The 20840-nt window shown below is 38.4% G+C and overlaps 1 protein-coding gene across 1 annotated transcript in view; it reads left to right on the top strand.

Moving 5' to 3' along the window:
- EIF3H (eukaryotic translation initiation factor 3 subunit H) overlaps positions 1 to 20840 on the top strand; it is an 85976-nt gene that overhangs the window by 31491 nt on the left and 33645 nt on the right. The gene's annotated exons all lie outside the window — the stretch shown is intronic.

Genomic DNA, 20840 nt, shown 5'->3' with positions numbered 1-20840 from the left:
ATAGGGGAAAGATCTGTTTTTATTCTTTCTATTGATAAAATTTTGATACAGTTTTGCCAAAATGAAATAAAACCATCGCTATATACAAGTCGTGTAGGTTATAACTCTTTGAGGCTTTGCTCATTGGCAGAGGGGGGAGAGCTGCTTGTTTGGTGGCATCTGGGTATTGGTTTGGTCCTGGATACTTGAACATATTATTGAGCCTCGAATGACACTGCTTTTCTTGCCAAATTATTTGCTGCTGAAAATTCCCTCTCCCCTGCCTCCCTCCCTCCCCCTTTTTAGTATTACAGCTATGTACCAGCTAGTGTTTTATAGAAATGGTGATGGTAGTTCTTAATTGGGATTGTTTCTGTTGTGTGCTTTTGGTTTCTTCAGTGTAGAGGGAGTGAAGGGACGTTTTATTAAATCTCTGTAAAGAAAAATGGTTTTTGCCCAAGATTTTTTTTCCTGTGTCCTGGATGGTTGCAAAAAGAAGCAGTGGGTTTAACTTGTATTAAGGGTGAGTCATGAGGAGAAATACCTTAAGAGAGTTGTACAGCAGGGCAGGTTAAGTGGAAGTCTGGGGAGGTCGTGAAGGATACGTTAGCCAGATGTTTGCTACAAACACGTGTAATGGGAGGAAACGACTATCAGATGACTTTTAGCTCTGTCCCTATGATTTTGATATCCTATTTATCCTGAATTTGAAAGAGACTTTTAAATTACTGAAACTGATGCATTCTGCTACTGTAATTTGATCAACTAGTTTAGTAATATTTTCCGTACACTCTCCTATATGTGGAAATCTTCATTTGTGCAGAGGTTGATGTGAAGGTGGTTTGATTTCACTGGAAATACATACAGTTGTGAAATGGAAACGCAACATTTGCACGCAAACGTCTCAACTGTTATAGTTCAAGTATATCAGAATAGCATAAAGAAGAAATAATATTTTAATTATTTGTCATTTTACTCAGTTGTATGTGTTGCAGTTTTTTCCTTTTAACCATAAAAGGAAGTAATTGATGTGAACATGGTAAACAGAGAGGAATGCCCAAATTTTAAGATCCATTACTCTATAAAATAAGAACAAGTAGTTTTAATAGAAAATAGGGCAAATTTGAGGCAAAAAGGGCAAATCCTCCCCATTTTTAAATGTCTGATTTTGGTGGTTTCTTTTTTTTTGTTTTGTTTTGTTTCCAAATTGCATACAAAATTTAAAGCTTCCATATATATTTTTATTGGAAAATCTGGGGTTTTTTTAATATTTTTTAGCAGTTGTACTGTTAATATTGAAATTCATTAAATATGTGTGACTGTTTCAGTTGTCCATTTTCTCTTTTAGAGCAAATAGTGTTTGATAATTAAGCTAATTTTTTAGTAAGTTTTACCACTGACTTTTTTACATTCAAAGAAGTGCTTCAGTCTTAGTTGAAATGGCAGTAGGTCTGTGTTTTCAGGCCGTGCACATGCACTCTATCTATAACCTTCTTGCTCATCTCACTTTTCCTTGCTTCAGAAGTTCTCATCGTTGTGTCACTATGCTTGCACTCACTTTCAAAGCTTAGGTGTACCTCTTCAAACAGGAGATGCTGGACAGCCTTGGTGGACTGAAGTGCTGTCAGTGCTCCTGGTGCCCAGCTGGTGTGTACCTGGTGCTGCTGTGTGCTCTGGGCTGGGGTTCTGCTCGTGTTCTGTACACCAGCAGCAGCTCCAGCCACATCTGTAGCCAGGCCCTCGCTTGGACAGGTGTGAACTGGGAAGTGCCATATAAATGGGGACTGCCTGGGGTTGTCTGGACCTAGCCTGTGTGTTTAAGAGACTTTCAGCTCTCTCAATGGGTTAATTTCTTTCTGGATGAGGTCTCAAATGTGGCACTCTACTTAATGTTAAAAAGGTATTGAGAAAAAGAAGCAAATGTAGTGGTCAGTTTTTACATTCAAGTGTCAAAACATAATATTAATGTACACTCCCAATCCCCATTAACTCATTAAGTTTCTTCCACAATACTTCTAAGTCTTTCAGCTAAATATGTGTGTTTGAAGTATGGAAACACATTGATAAAATTATTTTTTATTGTAAATTTGGTTAAAATAGTGGTTATCAATTCTGAGAGCATATTTTTGGATAGGTCATTTTTAGGAAAGGTGTTGCTAATGTTCAGCTCAAGTAGACTTTTTAGTTTTACTTCCTAGTAAGGTATTGGAGATCTTTGGCTCAGGTAAAGGCCTATTCCTGTGTTTTTGAAAATTACAGCTAACAGTTATAGTTACTGTTATGTTACTGCGGCTCTCCAGGTCACAGAGTGCCTGATACTTCTCCCGGAGGCTGGGGCCAGCAGTTCTTTTGCAGAAGGTGTGCTGTGGTTTGAGAGATGTGTCACTAGGTGAAGGAGCTACAGGAGGAAGTGAATAGGCTGCATGGAATTTCAGCAAAGGAGCAAGAGATTGACCAGTTCTTTTCAGAGACACTACAGTCTCAAGACTCTCAGGAGTTTTAAATCTCCATTGTAGAGGAAAAGCAGGTGGATTCAGAGCCCTGCAGGGTAATTAGTCAAAGGACTGCTAGTCAAGGGTCTGTTCATGAGGCTGAAAGCAGGTCACTGCACACAGCAGGAGGAAGGTTGCTCCTTGGAACCTTGGAATTTGACAAGTAGGACTGGCACCTTCTGCAAAGGTGTGAGGTTCTGGAACTGGAAAGCCAGACAAGTGATGAGGTGAGCGAAGGTCTTTCTGGGATAGTGGGGCCTCCTGAAGCAACACCACCTCCACCCCCCATCATGACCTCTGTAAACAGAATAAGTGGGATAGTTGCGATAGGAGACTCCCTTCTAAGGGGACAAAGGGTCCAGTATGCAGAGTGGACCCCACTCACAGGGAAGTCTGTTGTCTTCCAGGGGCTCTGGTGAGGGACATTACTGGAAAACTCTCCAGTCTAGTAAAGTCCTCTGATTACTATCTACTGTGGTTGTTTAAGCTGGTGGTGATGAAATAACAGAGAAGTCTGAGGGCAGTCAAAAGAGACTTGAGGGCCCTGGGGTGATTGGTAGAAGGATCAGGAGCATGGGTAGTGATTTCCTTGATCCTTCTGGTAACAAAAAATAATATTGATAGGAATAGGGAGATCCATCAGGTCAATGCGTGACTCTGAGGTTGGTGTCAGTGAAAAAATGTTGGGATTTTTCCCGTGGGATGATCTACTCAACACCCAGTCTAACACCCAACAGGATGCATCTGTCTCAGAAGGAAAAAGAGCTCTAGCACAGGAGCTATTGGGGCTCATTGTTAGAACTTTAAACTAGCTTGGAAAGGAGAAAGGAAAAAACGAGGCTTGCCAGTGATGAGTGATGGGACTGTGTGTCAAAACTTGAGGAGTGGAATGCTAGTGGATCCCCCAATCTACTTTACCAGGTGTTGGCTGTGGCTGCAATCTACAACACCTGAAATGTTTCTACACTAATATATGCAATGTGAGGAGCAAGCAGGAGGAGCTTCAGGCTTTGTCCCAGTCCCAAAGATTTGACAAGTACTGGTGTAAATGCAACCTGGTGGGACGAGTCCTGTGTCTGGAGTGCCCTGTTGGATGTTTACAGGCTCTTCAGGAGGGACAGGCAGGGCGGAAGATGCTGGGAGTTGTCATTGTATGTAATACAAGTGTTGGAATGTATGGAGCTCACAGTTGGCAATGGCACAGCTGAGAGTCTGTGTGAGAAGCAAAGGGCAAACAAATAATGCAGATGTCATTGTAGGAGTCTGTTGTACAGCTCTCAACCAGCATGATGATGCTGATGAATTTATTCTTTGAGGAACTAAGGGACACTTACAAGTCAACTGCCCTTGTCCTTATGGAGGGCTTCAACTTGCCAGAATTAAACTAGGAGCATCACACAGCTGGTACAACCTGTGCCAGAAGATTCCTAAAGAACCTGGATGACAGCTTTATGAAAGAGGTCCTTAGGGAGCTGACAGGGAAAGATTCCTGCCTTGATGCTTGTCGACAGAGTGAACCTCATGAACAAAGTGGAGATTGGTGGCTGTCTTGGCCACATTGACCACAAAGTGATGAAGTTTAAAATCTCTGTTGACAGGAAGAAAAGGGCCAGCAAAGCCCCAGCTCTGGACATGAGGAAAGCAGACTTCAGGCTGCTCAGGGAATTAGTGAGTAAAGTCCCCTGAGAAAATTTTTGTGCAGGTGCTGGGGTCCATGACTGCTGGTCACACTTTAAACATCATCTCCTAAGGGCACAGGAGCAGGCAATTCTCAAATGTTGGAAGTCACACAGGGGAGGCAGAAGGCCAGCTTGGCTGAGCAGGGATCTTCTCTTGGAAATAAGGTAAAAAGGGAAGGTGTATGCCCACTGGAATCACATGGGAAGCATACAGAGATGCTGCTTGCTTCTCTAAGGAGAGAATTTGTGGCCCAAGCTCAGTTAGAGTTGAAGCTGGGCAGAACTGTGGGGCACAATGAACAGTTTTTTCAAATCTGTCAGTGGCAAAAGGCAGTGTAGAAATAAAATTGTCCTGTTACAGGATGAGGATGCTCACCTCACAAGCAGGGACAGACGGAAGGCAGAGGTGTTTAATGAATTCTTTGCTTCTGTCCTCAACACGGAGGAGGCTCCAAGAGGTTCCCTGAGCTGGAGGACTTTGAGAAGAATGATCAACTCCCGTTTGATGCTGAAACTGTGCAGGATTTGCTGCTCCAGCTGTATCCTTATAAACCTGTGAGGCCTGGTAAGATTCATTCAAGGATCCCCAAGGAACTGGCTGATGTCACTGCAGAACCTCTCTTGATTTTTGAGCTATCTTGGGAATCCAGAACGGTCCCAGCTAACTGGAATCTCGCAAACATTATCCCAATTTTCAAAAAGGGCAAGAAGGAGGAGCCTAGAAACTACAGGCATGTCAGTCTCACTTCAGTGCATGGCAAAGTTAAGGAAAATATTATTCTGAGAGATACTGAAAAATACCTGAAAGACAATGCAGTCATAGGTCACATCCAGCATGGCTTCATGGGAGGGAAGTCCTGATATCAAACCTGATTTCCTTTCATGTCAAGGTAACCCACGTAGTTGATTAAGGGAAGCCAGTTGATGTAATCTTTTTGGATTCCAGTAAATGTTTTGATACTGTCTCTCAGAGGATCCTTCTAGACAGCACACAGCTGGTTAAACACATGGGATGGGGGAGCAGCTGGCAGATGGGTCAGGCACAATGGGTTATAGTGAATGAGGTGACATCAGACTGGCAACCTGTCACTCAGGGGGTTCTGCACGGCTTCATCTGGGGCTCTGTGCTGTTCAGCATCTTCTCAAATGACTTGGACACAGTACTGCAAGGGACACTGAGCAAGTTTGCAGAATGATAGAAAACTGGGAGGAGCTGTTGACTCCCTCAGAAGCAGGGAGGCCCTGCAGAGAGATGTTGACAAATTAGAGGACTGGGTAATCTCAAACAATGTGAAGTTCAGTAAGAGAAAGTGTCTGGTTCTGCACCTGGGATGAGGCATCCATGAATGTACGGAAAGACCAGGGAATGGGAGGCTGGAGAGCAGTGCCACAGAAAGGGACCTGGGGGTTGATGTCAGGTTGAACCTGAGTCAGCAGTGCCCTGGCAGCCAGGAGGGCCAGCCCTGTCCTGGGGACATCAGGCCCAGCATTGTCAGCCAGGCAGGGCAGGGGATTGTCCTGCTCTGCTCTACTCTGGGGCAGCCCCACCTCGAGTGCTGGGGGCAGCTTTGGGTGCCACAGTATGAGAAAGATATTAAACTATTAGAGAGCATCTAAAGGAGGGCAAATAAAGTGTTGAAGGGCTCTGAGGGGAAGCCATATGAGCAGTGTATGGGGTCACTTGGCTTGGAGGAGACTGAAAAGGGACCTCATTGCAGACCACAAGTTCCTCATGAGGGGAGGAGGAGGGCCAGACCCTGATCTCTCCTCTGTGATGATCAGTGATAGGACATGAAGGAACAGCCTGAAGTTGTGTCAGAGGAGCCTTAGATTGGATATCAGGAAAAAGGTTCTTCAACCAGAGGGTGTTTGTGCACCGAAAGGCTCGCCAGGGAAGTGGTGACAGCACTGACAGAGTTTGAGAAGTGTTTGGACAGTACTCTGAGGCACATGATGGGACTCTTTGTGATGTGCTGTGCTGTGCAGGGCCAGGAACTGGACTGGATGATCCTTGTGGGTCCTTTCCAACTCGGCTATTTCTGCAATTCTGTAAAGTGGTAAAATAATGCACCTTCCAGTCTCATCAGAGATCACTGTCATATCTTGATTAACACAAGGTCACCATTCTCATTTTACCAAGTTGTGGCTAAAAGTGATTAAAGAATTGTAGACATGGATGAATAACTAGAAGTTTCATAAAATTTTTTTACTAATGCTAAATATGTTTGTCTATATTTACATTCAAAGTCTTACAATTTAAGACCGCACTGGCCCCCACACTTTTTGTTACATAGGTACAGAATTAATATGGAATGACACGAAGAACATACTTGATCAGGTGTTTTTAAACACATCAGTAGTCTTTTTAAATTAAAAAGTATTAACTGTTTAGAAGTCCTGTTGATATTTTTCTTCCCAGGATGCTTTTCTCCTGTCAGAACTTGTGTAAAAGTATATGTGTGCTTCTTTTTGTGTCTGTGTAGAAGAGAGGTGTATAGCACACTGAACATCTATAAAATGCTATTGTGATTGGCTCTGTGGAAAGAGAAAATTACTCAAAAGAGACTCAGAAGAAAAGAATAGAAAAGAATGTTGGTTTCAGGCTTGGGGAACTGCAAATCACTTCTGTGCTGTGGAAGGGGAAAAAAAAGAGTTTGTTTATACTAGTAAATCATAACTTGAAGCTATAGTGAATGCGGGACGAAAGTGGATTTAGCCAGTGCTGTGTAACTTTGATCATCATTATGGTTTGTTTTGCATTTCCTTCGTAGTGTCCCAGGCTGTCTTTGAAATGGCTTTGTTGTCATCATGTCATCCACACGTGCAGACTCCAAAACTGCTCTTCTGTTCTATCTGGAACCTTGCAAATGCAGTATTTTCTTTAGCTTTCCAAAGTGTTTGGTGTCTTATTCCATCTTTTTGTATGGAGTATCACTCTATGGTAAATCAATTTTACTGTCACCTCTTTTTTAAAATCTCTCCCATTGCCTGTCCAGATTATGGCATTAGGGTTACATTTGATTTATAGTTCTCTTGTCTCTTGCCTTGATCTTTTTCTTTCCTTCCCCCAGCTTGTCCTGTTAACATAGAACAGATCTGCCCTTGTTTGCACTGCTGCTCTTTTTCCCCTGCACTTCCTGCTTGGAAACCTTTTTTCTACTTGATCTTCTGACCTGTAGACCAGGCTGATAAAAGCACTATCTCTTTGCTGCACCGTCCTTTTTACTACCTCTGCTGGATCTGTATCACCAGTGGTCCTGAATATATGAATTTTCCAGTGTTTATGTTACTGCCTGCTTCATTCTTAAAATTGTTTCATTAATTTAGAAGGAAGTCTCCATCAAATATATTATTTAAATAACATTATGATGAATGAAGTGTAAGCATTCTAACTGGTAATAGAGCCAATGCATGTTTTGAAAAATGTGCAATTAAAAGTTAAATTTGCAAGGGTGGCCAACGATCCTTTTGCTGCTTCTACATTACAGCTTTTATGCTCATTAGATGGTATCTAGCAACATATGTTACATGCAGCTGACGGAAGTTTCATGGCTCTTGTAGTACTGTAGCCAAAAACACAGTCTGTATCCAGCTTGCAGGCTGTGTGCTTGGGCAGTCTACCTGAAGCTGCAGATGTCTTGAACCAAATGCCCTGTTTTATGTAGGAAAGAGTAGGTAGCTGGACCACAAAAGTGCACTGTGTCTGAGATGTCTGCTGCAGGGAATTGAGCCAACGTATGTAGCAGAGAGTTTTAATGGTTGTAAAGCTGCCAACACTAGGTAAAAGGTGGGATAAGAGAATGATTTGTACGTGGAGTGTGAGATTAATACCCTGCACTTGCATAGCACCTTTCATTTGACGATCTTGGCGTGCTTTATGATCAGTTAATTGCCTCATAACCTCTCTGTGAGGTAAAAACTATCACTAGTTTATGGTTAAAGAAGCTGATACATAGAAGAATTGAAGTGACTTTCTTGGAATGCCTCGGTAGTTGTGGCAGAAATGTTTGAAGTTCGTCTCATCCCAATTTTGGAATATTTTGCATCACTACACTTAATTTCCCTATACAAAAGGCCATAATTGATTCTCACTCTTTTTGTTCCTGCAGCTCTTCAGTTGTGTGAGTTCCTTTCCTGAGCTTTTTTTCCCTGTGGTCTTACAGGTGGCAGCTGTTGAAAAGGGAAATCAAGTTCTTTTGATTGCAAATTGTCTTTCTCGTTTAAATGGTGAAGAGCAGAGTTTTTCTATGGAAATAGTTTAAGTCTTGAGTTTCTTCCCACTCTTCTCAAAATACAGGTGTCAAAATCCATTCTTCATATGTTCCCTTTTGTTCTTGTAACTTGGAGAAATCATAAACCAGTAATCCTGTAATACCTGGGTTGCCATGCTTGAAGCTAAATATGTATTTTACTGGTGGTGGTTGGGCAATTCTTGGTGAACTAAAAAGTAACTAACAATGCTCCCATGAAAGAATGGCTTTGTAAGAATTTACAAGCATTAAATAAAATTGCATTTCTCTTTCAGTGTATGTACACACTTCTCTGTTACCCAAAGTAAACTTCCAGTTCCTTCCTATTGGTCTTCTTGTTCATGTTACAAATAAAATAACAAATGCTATTTTTTATTTTATTTTATTTTAACCATGTCTGTGTAAAATTCCTGCTTGTCCATATTGGTTAGGAAAACAAGAGTATGTAGAAGTTAAGTACGTCCTAGGAAAGGATACCTCAAGTAATTGGTTAAAGAGGCATATGAAAGTGAAATTTGTGTTTTAAGGGAAACAGTGCTTCAGGCTGCATCCTTTGTAGTAGTATATGTGAAAAGCTATCTTCAGAAAGGTGACTCAAAGTAGTAATTATTAAGGTGGAGAAGTACTTTGGAATCTTTTTTGAACTATGACAATATATATTGTGATTTAAAGTATGCAAGGGTATAAATGGACACTGCGTATATACCTCCCCACATCGTGAGACATGATTTCCATATTAGGTGCACCAATTATTAGTAGTGACTTTCTTTTGGTTTTAAGACACTGGACAGTCAAATGTAGTGAGGAAAAAGATGGTAATAGTCATGTGCTCAGTAAGCAGAACACATTTTTTGACCTCAACTTTGTACAAGAAAAAGACAAAAGTAAACAGGATTTTCTCTTAAGGTACTGTGGACTTGATAGAGTTGATAATTGGTTTTAATCTTTCATTTCAGATGCTTTGCCTCACAAGATGAAGTAGTTTTTTATTTTTCTATTTCTTAATAGACCACTATTTTTTCTACTTCTTAATAGTGCGTCTCATGCTGCAAGGCAAAATCACAAAGTGATGTATGCAAGATAAATTTTTTACTTTTTTTTTTACCCTAAACATGCTGTTTGTTTTGTTTCTGATCTGCATCTCATTTAGAAAGGCCATACAGTATTTCTTCCTTAAAATAAGATTGGCTAGGGCTGAACATAATTTAGCTGCTTCTTAAAGTGAAGTATTTTGAAACAGATGTACTAAACTTGTCTTTGTTACAGATGACAATCTCAGAAATTTTTTAGGTGGCACAAGGTGATTGCTGTGATGAGAAGGGTAATGGATTGTTTCCAGGGAGAGAACTTAGAATCAGCAAGGTTGGAAAAGACCTCCAAGATCATTGAGTCCAGCCTTTTACTGAACACCATAGCCTGTAGTGGCACCTCCAGGCAGTCCTTGAATGCTTCTAGGCATGGTGACTTTGCCACTTTCCTGAGAAGCCCATTGCAGTGCCTGACTACCCTTTCAGTGAAGAAATTCATCCTGATGTCGAACCTGAGCCTTCTGTGACACAGCTTGAGGCCGTTTCCTCTTGTCCTGTTGCTTGTTACCTGTGAAAAGAATTTAGCAGTTTTAAGTTCAAATGACAAGTTGAGAAGTTTTGAGCCAAGTGCAGCTGCTGATGCTGTTTTTTAAAATTGAAGAATCACAGAATGGCTTGGGTTGGAAAGGACCTTAAATACCACCTAGTTCCAGCCCCTCTGCTGTGGAAAGTGACTCTGTGAAACTGCTGTAATGTATGCATACATGTAACATTAACCAGCTCAGTCTAATTCATCATCCAACTCCCAGAAAGTTAATTAGGGTCACGGTTTCTATGTTACAAATATCACAGGTTCATATTGGTAAGTGTTCAAACTAGCATGGTAGAGAGTGGAGCAAAATTTGTCTTTTGCAAGAATACCTGCAACCCTTCCCACCGTGGTTTTTCTAGTGTTTGGTACTTGTTCTGCATTTGGCATGGAGTTAAAGAGCAGACATGACTGGAGTACCTGTTGCTGTAGCCTAGGTGAAGTTTATGGTCATCCTGAAGAAAAGCAAACCCCTTTGGTTGTTTTTCTCCTCTGTGGTAGTACAAAAGGCATGGTGTTCTGGATGTTTTACTCATTTCTGTGCTCTTCCTGTGTGGAGTTTCTCTTCCGTCAGACTTGAATTTTTCATTGTTGAAATGGTACTGATGCATCACCCATTTTCAGTGCTCAGTTCATTTGTCACACAGAAGAGAACTGACCCTGCTGCTATAAAATTTGTTTTATTGCCAATACATTTAAACACTTCTGATTAGCTTTTATTGGAGCCATTTTATTAAATTTGATGCCTGCAAATGTCATGCTGAGGTAAAGATTGCTACTTCGGATGCCACAAATTTTATTAAATTGTTATCTTAGAGCATGGTGGTTCTTTGTTCCTCGCCTGGACATCAAGTTGATTTGGAATCTGGCAAAAGAGCATGTTGTTTCCTTCTTTTAAATTGGCATCCTGCTAAGTAGTAGAGACTCCTGGTTGCTTTACACAATTATTTTTAAGATATGCAGAAAACCTCAGAAATAGGAAGAGACTTCTTTTAAAAGCTTGGTGTTTCATTGAAAGATACATTTATTTTGTTGCATCTTTTACAAAATAGTTTGTAAAATAATAATGCCCAAGAAAACATTGCTCCTACATGCAGTGTTACTTTCTTTGCAGAAAATAATCCAACTGACCTATTTGAAACACCTATTTACTATTTCCCTTCACAGTGGGCTGGAAATGGAGTTTTTAGCATTTAATGATTCAACCCTGAAGGAAGAGATTTTATTTTTATTTTTTAAATTGAATTGACTGCTTATAGTGCAAGTTAATTAGACTTTACTCCCAAGAAGAGTAAAACAGTAGTAATCTCACTGCAGCTCAATACTGATTTGAAGATTACATTTTATTAATTTATATTTTAAAAATTAATAAATTTTCATTATTTAAAACTTTGCTGTGTAAAAGTAGGTGCCCTTGTATTTGTTGACAATAATTAATTTTTACAAATGTAATGGATGTCATAAGATTCTGTATAATGGAAAATATGTAGTAATTAATTGATATCAGAACAGTGAAATACTATTATAGGTCCATTCTGCTAAGGAATAGAGATGTGCCAGTTACATCCTGGGACTTGAACAAGCCCAGTGGGTTACTAATTTTAAGTACCAAATGGACTTTGAGGTAATGTTTACTTACAGTTTTAACTGGGAGAAGAGTGTCTTTATAATCTTCTTGGAGAAAAAATCAGGTGAAATAGCTCTAGTCCCCAGTGGTAAATAGGCAAAGAAGGATTGGTAAAAAATGTATCAGTGAGAATTGCAGAAGATGATAGTGTACCACTTGTATCTTTATAAGATGGTAATTCACTAGTTTTGTATTTACTCAGTGAGAATTGCATAAGTAAACAGGCAAAGCTTAAGCAGCAGGGACAATGGAAAGAAATATGGGCATTAAATTGGCTAAGAGTGAAGGGAGAAAGAGAATTTATACATGAAGAAATAATGTATTTACCGTAGTGGGAGTTGTAATTCCGTGTTACTGTAAGTGAAGTGGTGATGGGAAGTAGAAATTAGAAGGCAGGGTGTTGTTTTTTTAGTATAGTTCTTTCTGTAAAGATAAGGCTAAAATGGGTGAATTTATTTTGTACATTGTAAAAATCAAAGGATTTGATTCAATGCATAAAAACCAGCATTTGAGAAATTTGATGAACTGTGTGCTAAGTGATTATTTTACCTCCACAAGAGACCCTGAGGCCTGCAAGTTTTTGACACTGAGGGAAATGTGTAATTTTTAAAAATAACTCCTGCTGTTAATGTAAGAGAGAACTTCCATATGGAAACCTAATATATGTTCCCTTAGTCATGCCAGAAATGCAGATATGGTGTTTCATGTAGGCTTTTCTGTGGCTCCCAGACACACAATTGCTGAACATCTGACAGCAAAGAGTATATTTCACCATAAATTGGTAATAACCTGTGTTTTGTGTGAAAAGAGGATAATAATCTTTGCCTTGTGCCACCTAATATGATAACACTACAAAACACTACAAAATGAAAATGTGGACATCTGTTCTAGAACATGTGGTGGTTTCTTTTTGAATAGTAAATTCTATTTTCAGTTTGTGTCTTCTGTTAAAAAAAGATTTTTAAGCTTTTTCTTTCCTCAGGCTTTTCCTCATCCTCTGCGTATGAAGCCATGGCTTTACTTTTCTAAAAATGAAGGAACTGGATATGCAATGTATAATTACTTGAGCTTCAGGTAGATCTTCATGTGAGGGGCCAAACCATATCAGACTGATCTCTTTTTGTCAGAGGAACATGCTTGGTATGCTTTTAAAAATTACTAGAAGTACTTCATCATTGTGTATTCCATTGAGGTAGACAGTATTTCACAAAAACCACATGTAAAGTACAGATTACAAAAACTTAGTGTACTCTGTACATATTCTGGAAGGTGATCTGTCTGCACACCAGGAAAGATGTTTGCTTCAAACATACTCAAGAAAACAAGATTATTTTCTTAAGCAAGTGAGCTGTTTATACAAAATATTGTCACTTCAGGACACATATGAAGTTAATGACTAGAATCTGTTTGAGGTGCTGTCAGATGGTAGTATACATTTTTGGCACACCATACTTACTAGTATTCTGATTTTCAGGCTAGATTTTATTTAAAACATAATTTATCTGAAAACTGGGCATGTAAACAGTGCTCTCCCTCCTTCCCAACAGAAACATGCCTTCTAAAAATTTTCTTTGTGATTTTTTAAGTGTGTCATTGTAAAACCAGCTGGGGAACAAGACCCAAACCAGAGTCACAGTATTTGCAGTCTGCTCTTCCTGCTGCTTCTCGTAGGTGTATTGTTTTATTTAGAAGTAAAAAGAAGATACATTTCTGTAAATTACTGTAGCTGGATGGCCTTCATGGTAGTTGAAAAAGAAAAAAATAGCTAACTTGCTAATAGATTGTGTAATTTGTTATTGAAAAGAAGGACACTTCACGTTTATTAGAAGACTGGACAATATTATAGCCAACTAGAGAGAAATGGATTGTAAGTCATTCCAAAATAAATAAAGCTTGTGGTTCTTACTGTGATACTGAAAAGGGGGAAATGTAGAATCTTTAGAAATATTTTAACATGTTGTTTTTCTAAGTGTAATTAATTAATGGCTCCTATTTTTTTTTTTCCCATGTAATTTGTATAAGTCAATTATTACCAATGGGAAAAAATCCAAACAAACTCAACAGATTTTCCATTACTTTTTTATACAATTCCACAAAAGGTGAAGTCTGGTAACTTCACTATTCCATGCAATGGGCAAATTAAAGCAGGATTTTTAGGCATTTCTTTGTAATAAGTCAGCTACTTAACCAGTTCTGAAAATTCCACTAGTCTTACCTGATTGAGGAAAAGGACAATGACAAATGAAGTTGACCATCATCTAGTCACACTTAACACCTAACACCACAGGCACAAGAAATCCTGCTGGTTTTCAGATGCCTTTTTGGGTGTTTTAAATAGCAAGAAGGTAACATGCAGATTTTTCTGGTTCTTCTAATTTTTTTAGTTTCTTGATAGCTGCTGTGTTAGTGTGGGCTATTGCAGACAAATGAGCAGTTTACAGAGGTAGAGGAAGGGTGGGGTAGAATCTTGGGAATATCCCTTAGCAATATTTCAAAGACCAAATTTATTCTATTGAAACAAATCTCCCTAGGCTTACTTTGCATTTATAAAATTGTAAATTTGCTCACTCTCTTAGACAGTAGCTAATTTGGTGGCAGGGGAAATCTCAATTGACATCTCACCCTAGGATGAGAAGGTACCTGTTATCTGGCCATAAAAAAAGCATAAAACAGTGATCAGAATTAAGCAACAAATGGTAAAACTCAAATATGTTAAATGTTTCAACCTGTTAAATGTTGAAAGTATTTACTGGAGTAGATGATAGTTTTTCATTCCAAGTTTGTAAGGCAGTACTATGTTACACCCTCACAGAAATATGCAAGTAAAGAGATGATAAGGTGAGATATCTTCCATTTTACTAGACACAGGAACTACTTTCAATTTATAAACTTTTAGGGTAACACATTTGTTTTGCAATAAGGTACATGATTTTAATCAGGTTTTCCCTGTGCTTTAGCTGATGCAATCTGATTTTTTGCAAAACCTTTCATGAGTTCTTTGTTTAAGCAAATTTTGGACTGCAGTTGCACTCAGTGTTGTGGTGAGATGGAGGGGCCTATATCCCTGAGTGTTTTGTTTGTTTTGTTTTGGTTTTAACTATATGCTGAAACAGTTTTTTAAAAATAATTCTGGTGTTTGGATTTTTATAATACCTTAGCCTTTCAGATACTCAGTTTAATGAACAGTCTCTGTTAAAACACAAGCATGTTTTCTCTGCTGTTTTTTTAATGTGCCTAGAAGTTGAGTATCTCAGAGGATTTTTAGATTAATTTGTAAGCTCCTCACTACTTTTCCATGGAAGTCAATCTTTTCCCATAAATTGTATTTAAATGACTCAGTTCCTAGCAAATTGTCCTCCTTGCTGCAGCATCCATTTGATGGTGTAACAGGTAAAACCAGCACTAGAATAGTGGCCCCAGAGGGGTTGCTATACATTTGCTTATTTCTATCAAGGTACCTGTAAACCAAAATGTGGTCGTGTTGATTTGTGTAATACACCAACTGCCATACTCCCTTGCTTAGAAGTTTTAGTAACTTGAGTGTCTGGAATAAAATAGACCTGATAAATTAATAGATTTTTATCAAGCTTCCTCGAGTATCCTGACAGAGGAGTCGTTCCTCAAAGAAAAGTGAGAATGATTTGCAGCTGGTTTTTGACAACTCTTCATAAGCAAAGTCGGCAGTGTTTGTGCTTTTTGTAAAAAATGTAGCTGAAATAATGCCAAAAGGTGATGGGAAGTGTGAGAATAGAAAATGAACCTTTAGTATTGAAGGAGTATTTACATGCAGAAAATGGAAAGGTAGACAAAAGCTTAAAACTAGAAAGATAAACTTATATTTGTTGTAACAACAACAGCTTTTCCTTTCCAGCCTTCTTTATTAGTGTATTAAAGCAGTTGAATAGGAGGTTGAATCTGTATTAGCTTTGTGAATTGATATGAAGAAATTATCAATATGCAGGTCAAAGCTAAAGGAAGGCAAATTATAATGATTTTTAAACAAGAAGATACTAAGAGACTGGATTGTTTATTTGTTGCTTTGTGGATCCTGTACATAGGAATGGCTGTGTTTTGAGTTGCAATTGACTTCTTTTATGAATATGTGTGGGAGACAGCTTGGGAGGATCCCCACATTTTCGCTGTAAGCAGTCTATTTAGTGAGCTTTACGTATCAAAAAGAGCAGATGTGTTTCAAGGTGGGATTTTCTATGCAAATCAAGCTTGCTTGGATTGAAAAGAAAATGAGCTGTAGGGAATGTAAAACCAAGGAAGAAAGGCAGCTGGGAATAATAAGAAGAAAATTCACTGGCTAGTTTTTATCAGCTGTCTACTCAGAGAGGAAGTTGAGAGGTTTTGCAAAATGGGTAAAAGGTGATTCAGTGGGTTGTATAAAGCCTGAGCTGGTGAAGTGGTATTCATTGAAGAGGAAAGTGCCCAAGCACGTCACTTGAGTAGAAAGGGTGAGGAGGTGTTAACTGGTGCTGTGGGAACATGCTGTTGTGATCCAGTCTGAAGGATCAAACTCAATTTGGGGACTTGATCCTGCATTTTCTCTAAAATTAAACATATGCTTCAAGCCTTTTAGTTATTCTGCTATTTTGCCAGTGTAACAAGAATAGAAACAAACCAAACTTCCCCTTCCCACTAAAGATGCAATTCACAGTTGGAATTTGAATTGTATTTTTTGTGATTCATCTTGTCTGCAGAGCCTTATGCAGAGAGGAAGACACTTTCTCTGATATGTACTATTATTTCCTTGCTCCTACTTGCCAGTAGCACCACAGGTCTGTGTGTGGATGGGGATAGTGATTTGCACACGCTACAGGATAGAGAGAAGACTGCAGAATGAATTAAAGCAAGATAGATCAACGTTTTCAAGTCCTGCAACTCTGCCTGGCGAAAGAACTTTCAGAAACTATTTCCTAATTTAATTTTAGGTTAAAATGCTCAAATCAGTAATTCTAACACCAGAAACCTGAAGACCTTGACTATTAATACACTCTTCTATTGCATGTTTTCCTGTTTGAAACTGGTTTGGATCTTTAATCATTAGAATACTTTTTGTATTGATACATGGTGCCCCCTCAAATGTCTATTTTAGATGACAAAGCAAATGCTTACTCTTTAGACAGCTTTCCAGGCAGAAGTGAGGGGTTTATGGGTTGGTTTTGTTTGTTGATTTGTTTTTTTGTTAAGAGAAGATTTGTGTTTTGGAATTCTGACACTCCTTTTTAATTGTTTGCTGCATAAATCCTGTGTCGGTATGTCAGGCACTCTGATTGTATTTATCCTTCACACTGTAAATTCAGTGAATTAAACTTTCCAGTTAATGACACAGGGCCTTGCTTTTAGTTTTACAATATGTAAGGCTGTAGGTATGCTTTATTTGATCAATTCTCTAAGTTCTGGATAACCTTAAATGATTTAAATGTTATTTATGTGTCGTGCTGGTGTTTTTCCTAATCTGTTGTAGTTCTTGTTAAGGCACTCATTGCTGGGAGCAGACCATTTCATTTCTCTGCCATTTCTGAAGCAAATGATTATTGCTGCAGGAAGACCTTTGTAGGTAGAGTTTAATTTAAATATGTTCTTGGCTGTTAAATTTTGTAATTTTAGCACCCTTGGCAAAGCAAATCTTAGCTAACCAAGGCACTTATGTTGTGGCCTGAAAGCAACAGTGTATTGATTAAGTTGGATGGCTTGAAGAATGGTAAATTAACCATAACATGTAATTTATCCCTTCTTTGATATTTTTAGGACAGGTTTTTAAAATGATGAATAGAAAAAAAAAAAAAACAGGGAAAAAATTGATTGGGTATTTCTAGTTGCAGTGCTGTTCATTCCAGAAGGAGGGATTTTTTTCTCTGTAGTAGAACTTTCATAATGCATGTGATTCAATCTATCAGCTGAGGGATGGGAATGGTCCCAACTGTTCCTCTGTGCATTTGGCTGCCTGTTCTTGCCTCCTGCCTTCTGCAGGGTCTAGGGCTTGCACGACCACAGAGCAAATCAGATCAGCTTGTTGATCTGCTGGAGAGTGAATCCAACAAATTGATCAAGCTCATGTAGCTGGAGGAAGAGGAGGATTAGGTATGGACCACCCATTTCAGCAGCAGTTGAGGGTAAAGGATTGAGTGTGACATGAGTCAGTCTTAATTTTTGTTCCCACCTTATTAACTTTGTTGTCTGTAAACACAGCAGAGTTTATTTTATCATAAAATTACCAAGAGCTGTAAAGATTATTGTGGTAACTTGTTATATTCTTAGCTAAATCTGCAGATAATGTCAAATACAGTAATTTTGAAATAAGCCTGAGCAAAATATTAACTGTCACAGCTGCAGATTTGTCAAATTCTGTAGAAAAGCTAAGCAGCTGCCATGATTCTCATTAAGGGAAGAACTAAATTTGAGCTCACGAAGACAGACGGGTTACTTGAACATTTAGATGGTACTTGAGATTCATCCAAACTGCTCCATTATGTACAAGGCAGTGTAAATAGATAATGATTTCTGGACCTTAGCATGGAAGCTTCATAGGGCTCTCTGCATCAGATTAACATTTTGGATGGTTGTGTTGGTTTGGTTTGTTAGAGGATGTAGGGCAGGGTTTTTTCCCTACAGCTGCTTTGAGTTCCAAAAAACTTTTGCATCACACTTGTCTTCAGAGTATTCCAAAGTTACATTACAAGGTGGATTATTTGCAACAGTTATTTGCAAGAGAAGCTGAGACTTGCTTGTTTTTTCTGAGCAAATTCAAGTGCCTCCTCCATGCCTTGGTTCTCCTTGTGTCAGAAGTGGTCCTTGTTTGTCCTTTCTTCTCCTGCAACCTTTCATCCCTTTTTGGCAGGGCATCAAGGAGCAGGACACAAGAAACAATAATTTGATGTGCTTGGTATTGCAATTCTATTTCTGCAGGATAGATTCTTGGTATTGCTCGTGATTTACATCATTACACTACTGGTCTGATCACATTTTCTGTGACCAGTCCTTACTTTCTGTTCCCTAGGTGATCACATTACATTTTCTCTTCCCATGTCCCTTGTTTTTCTCCCATGTCTTGCATTAAATATATATAAAATTTTATTATTAGTAATGTATTTTTGAAAATTTGAGTTGGAGAAAAGTGCCCTGTACTCAGGGAGTTTTTCTGCAGCACAGTTTGTGTTACCATGTAATCTAGTTTCTGAGTTTCCATGTTCCTCTGATCTTAATCACTTTCAGTTCTACTGTGAAATTTTTATCCAAGAAAAATAAGTTTGATGTGGATATCACTTCGTCATCTTCTGATTAACCAGATGCTCACTTGGGTATTTATGCATTTTTGTCCCAGGTTTGATGTTAGAATTGTTTAGTAACCAATTTTGTTGGTCACCAAATGTTGTTTAGTGATCAGTTCTGTTTCCACTGAAATGTTCCTACCATTTATAACACTGTATAAAATCCAGTCTCTCTTTCGTCAATACTAATGGAAGTGAATGATAGTATGAGGTGATGGAAACATTTTATTTCCTAAACACTTCCCAGTTTGCCGTTGATTTCGGTTTCTCTGGAGGACTGATCTTTCACAGCTGTTGCAAAGTGTATGTGCATTTTTTTCCCCTGCAGTGCAGATATCTGCCTTTTTCTAAACTCTCCATGGCACAAAAGGGTCTTTTTAAAATGTCACAAATACAAAGCAATCTATGTTGGCATTAAATGTAAACATTTTACTGTCATTGTTTATGGAAGAAATTGAAGGTTTAGGAGTGAATGGGTAAAAAAAGATAAATATTGAGCAATCTCCTTATAGAAACACGAATGTGAATTACACATAGTTTGTTCCTTAGGAAATATCTTACATTCAGTTTTATCAGTTACTGCTTGAAAACGCTTAGGGCTTCACTTCTATATAATTGCAGTAGCTATGCCATCTACTCTTTGTTATTTTGACAATAAGTTTTGTCATATGTAAGGACATACGGATAAATTAATTGTGAGTTTGCTTGCACTCTAAAACTAGTGAAACTCTATATATATGTGCACATATCCAGCTTTATTTATATATATTTATGTATATAAATATGCCTAGATAAATGGTTGCATATGTTTAAAATGGCCTAAAACCCCTTATGGTGTAAAATAATAGGATAGGTTTTAAATGAGATAACTTACTTTTAGAAATTATTTTCCACTGAGGGTTAGTGTTGGGCATTAGTGCATACATATGGAAGCATAATGTTGATTCAGATGGAAGAGGAAATATCAATTTAGATTGAGGAATGTGTTCCTATAATCCTCCCTGTTCTCAGTTATTCTTGTTGAGCTTTGCATAGAGCTTGTAGCTATGGTGGGGGAATACTAACTTCAGTAGCAGATGTGAGCCTGAAGCTTATTACATGTTTCACCAGATGTTTCATTTATCTTTAGGGCAACCTTCTGGTTTGTTTTTTATATCAAACACTGTGAGAAATATAATTCAGAATATATTTTAAACATGTTATGAATATTTGGAGATAAAGGAAACCTTTTATAACTTGAAGCGCTATTGTAATGTCTCATATTAAATATTTATTTTTTTAGATTGTATTTCAGCAAGATATTTTATAATTTTGTGTAATGATCCAATCTGATTTAGACTAAGCTTGCTTGTAAAGATAATGTAACCTTAAACAGAGCGGATTTTGTATGTTTATGTAAGCTTATTGTCTACTTCTATATGTATTAATAGTTAATGTGATTTGATGTGTTACATATTTACTGCTAGAATTTGTTCACAGCATAAAGTAGTCATTTGGATGAAGAAGCCTCAGCAATTTCAGTAATAATTGTGAATCTCAAGAAGAGATCCCTTAGGGTGATGCAGTTGATATTTCTTGAAGGAAATACATCTTTGGGCCACTTGTGTGGCTCACGGGTTTTGTCTTTGCCTGATGACCTTCACCTATGTGCAGAATAGGGTGTCAGAAATTCAACTTCTGACCCCCAACTGCTCCTCTGCTCAAACCATGCACCGTCCTTGCCATATTTGTGTTACAGCATTGTTCAAAAGCTGATGTATGTCTGGTGTCTGTGAGCAAAAAAAAAGTTTAGCAAGCCCATGTTTTAGAAAGTTTTACCAGGGAAAATTGTAGAGACCAGCAAGTGAAATGCTTATGTGTTTATCAAGCATGTTTAATAGTGTGAATTGGGAATTTCAAGGTCTGTTTTAAAAGCTAAT

This window comes from Catharus ustulatus, chromosome 1 (assembly GCF_009819885.2).
Source record: "Catharus ustulatus isolate bCatUst1 chromosome 1, bCatUst1.pri.v2, whole genome shotgun sequence".
Taxonomy (NCBI): Eukaryota; Metazoa; Chordata; class Aves; order Passeriformes; family Turdidae; genus Catharus; species Catharus ustulatus.
Note: the sequence above shows the minus strand (reverse complement) of the source record. Positions and strands in the feature narration are given on the sequence as shown.